Source organism: Dioscorea cayenensis, chromosome 8 (genome assembly GCF_009730915.1).
Source record: "Dioscorea cayenensis subsp. rotundata cultivar TDr96_F1 chromosome 8, TDr96_F1_v2_PseudoChromosome.rev07_lg8_w22 25.fasta, whole genome shotgun sequence".
Lineage (NCBI taxonomy): Eukaryota > Viridiplantae > Streptophyta > Magnoliopsida > Dioscoreales > Dioscoreaceae > Dioscorea > Dioscorea cayenensis.
The window spans coordinates 8,113,462-8,116,407 of record NC_052478.1 but is presented as its reverse complement, the minus strand read 5'-3'; the positions used below and the strand labels follow the sequence as shown (position 1 = coordinate 8,116,407).

General features: G+C 44.2%; 1 non-coding gene across 1 annotated transcript; it reads left to right on the top strand.

The window, feature by feature from the left end:
• Positions 1 to 309: 309 nt before the first annotated feature.
• LOC120267999 lies at positions 310 to 416 on the top strand. Its single transcript, XR_005538669.1, has one exon. It is a non-coding gene; the product is annotated as a small nucleolar RNA R71 (small nucleolar RNA).
• The last annotated feature ends 2,530 nt before the right edge of the window (positions 417 to 2,946 follow it).

Genomic DNA, 2,946 nt, shown 5'->3' with positions numbered 1-2,946 from the left:
TGTCCTCCACCACACCCGGTGCAATTAGTCACGGCCACCACTCTATTTGAAGTTAGAAGATCTAACTTCTTACTCAAATTTTCTACTTGAGCCGCCAATGAAGTTACCACATCTATTTCATGGAGACTGGCCACTTTTTTCTTCTCCGTAGCATTCCATTGGTAGCTGTTTAACCCCATTTCTTCAATTAACTGACGGGCCTCATCGGGGGTCTTGCTACGTAGGGTACCTCCTACTGCCGCATCCAAGAGTTGCCTTGTACTTGGGTTCAAACCATTATAAAAGGTCTAAACAATCATCCACTCCGGGAATCCGTGTTGCGGGCACTTTCTCAGGAGCTCCTTGAACCTTTCCCATGTCTCGAATAGAGACTCCAATTCCATCTGAACAAAGGATGAGATCTCATTCCTAAGCTTTGCTGATTTTTCGGGAGGAAAATAACAGGCTAGAAAAGCTTCTACCATCTCCTCCCACGTGGTAATTGACGCTCTAGGTAATGAGTGTAGCCACTACTTCGCTCTCCCCTTTAGGGAAAATGGGAAGGCTCGCAACTTGATTACATCATCCGTAACCCCGTTTATCTTCAACATATCACACACCTCAAGAAAACTCTCTATATGACTGTTTGGATCTTCATCGGCCAAACCATTGAATTGTGCGGATTACTGCAACATGTGGATGAATGCCGGCTTCAGTTCGAAGTTCTGAGCTGTAATCGGGGGACGCACAATACTCGATTGTGTCCCCAACACCGAAGGTCTGGTATAATCAGATAATGTTCATTGTTGCTCATTCTGTTCTGCCATGTTTTCAGATTCTTCCACTTCCAAATCAGCTAAATTAGACTGTTCTTGCATAGGCTCTTTCCCTTTTCTTCTAAGTGTACGTTCAAGCTCAGGATCTCCTTCAATCAATATTGAGGGATTCCCTCGGGTCATAACTTGGAGCTGCACCCAAAAAGAAAGAAAAAGAAATCAGAACGATGATAGAATAAGAAGATATGAAATAGAATGTATGGTGAAATAGCTAAGAAAACAAAGTGCAAAGTATCTCTAAACGCCTACTCCCCCGCAACGACGCCAAAAACTTGACAAAGTCCCATTGCGTATATCCCGCAAGTGCACGGGTTTGTCGAAGTAATAATCCCGGATGAGCAGGTATCGAATCCACAGGGAGTAGGGAATAAAAACACTTAATCCGCTTCTTAGCTATGTGAAAGATCGGTAGTGATAAGTGTGACAATGATTCAATTCTCAAAAGTAAAAACAACAAGTAAGAGAGCATGAGTAAAGGAGGAGGTAAGGCAATCGATAAAGATGGGGTACTCGGATAATGCTCCGCCTAGGATAATCGTTTTAAGTACAAGAACCCTCTATTATGCTTCCTAATCAATGCAATGGTGAGTCGTGGAAATCCTTAAATATATAGTCCCAAATCTAAGGTCAACTATGCCTAACTCTATACATGTCCTGGAGGAGAGATTAGATAACCTCTCAACCTCGCACTCGAATAGAGTTGCAATGAGCTCTAGGGATTCCAAGTGATAAATCTCTTCCTAATTATATACCTAACCCTTTGGTCTAGGTGGAAGGTCCCTAACAACGATTAAGCCCTAGATACTAAGATCACCTCAACGCTTCACTCTGTTGCACGCGCAACTAAGCCCCAGCAGAGGATCATCCCTTAGACCATTCACTCTATTATGACCGCAAAGAACTCGAGGAACGGAGGTAGAATCTATCACATCGGAGGGGAAAGGGGGCGCTCCTGTACCTCTCGACTCACCCTCTCAACCCTCTCCAACCTAGCTTTGTTTAACGCTCGTGGTGTGTCACTCACTCACAAGGTTACCAACAAGAACTCTCAACCCTAGTGTCACTCTAGGGGAAATGTTCATACAATCAAGCATTCACGGTAGGAACTCACAACAAACATTAATTAATTGAAAGCATAATAAAGAGATTCAATGAAACAAATACATCCTAGGGTTCACAAATACCCAAGTACCTACTAGGGGTTTAGCTCTCCATGGAGCAAAGTACAATCAAAGAAATAGAATGTAAAAGCAATGAATCCATAGAGAAACCCCCTCGATAGTCGTGTTGATGGTCTTGTGGAAAGTCCTCTACTCGTCGTCCAAGGATTCCCTTGTCTGGTATAGGATACGCCTCGACGGAAGCCCCCATACCAACCTTCTTCCAAAGGAATGACGATGTCGGAGCCATAGAACCTCTCCAAAACTCTAGCCAATACCTCTCAAAACCCTAGCCGAAATCCTCTCTCAAGTTGGGGAAAAGATGGAGAAAAGAATGCTGAAATCGGGACTGAATCGGCTTTAAATAGGGCTGGAATCGGGCGACCACACAGGCCTGTAGATCTTTCACATGCCCATGTGGAATTTCCACACAGGCGTGGATAATTTCCACACCCCCGTGTGGGTTCTCTGAATTCCTGTTTTCTCGGCCGCCTGTGAACAGTGCTACTACTGTACTTTGCTACAGCGTTGCTAAAGTGCTCTGCTACAGTATCACCCTGAATAGCTTCCCGAATCCATACTTTCATCGGGGTAACGCAAACGGGCACACGTTCACGTCATGGATCACTTGCTTCTTCAATGATAGACAAGTTGGTGGAGCTTTTGTTCTATGTGCATAAGTCGGAATGCTCGAGTGTGACTGCCCTTGTGCCCCTCCAAATGGATGTGCCAACTCGAATACGAGGAGGTTGGCACACACTCTAGCATCTCACACCCGACCTATGTCTTCGCGTTTGAACTTTAGCAAGATTTCCTCCAAAATTGGTGCATTATGAGCCAACAAAACCTCAACATGCATCCTTATTGTTACAAAAACTAAAACTAACACAAAACTTGAATTGAAAACTTGTGTTGCCTCCCAAGAAGCGGTTATTTTACATCACATGCCTAACGTACCTATTTTCTCATGG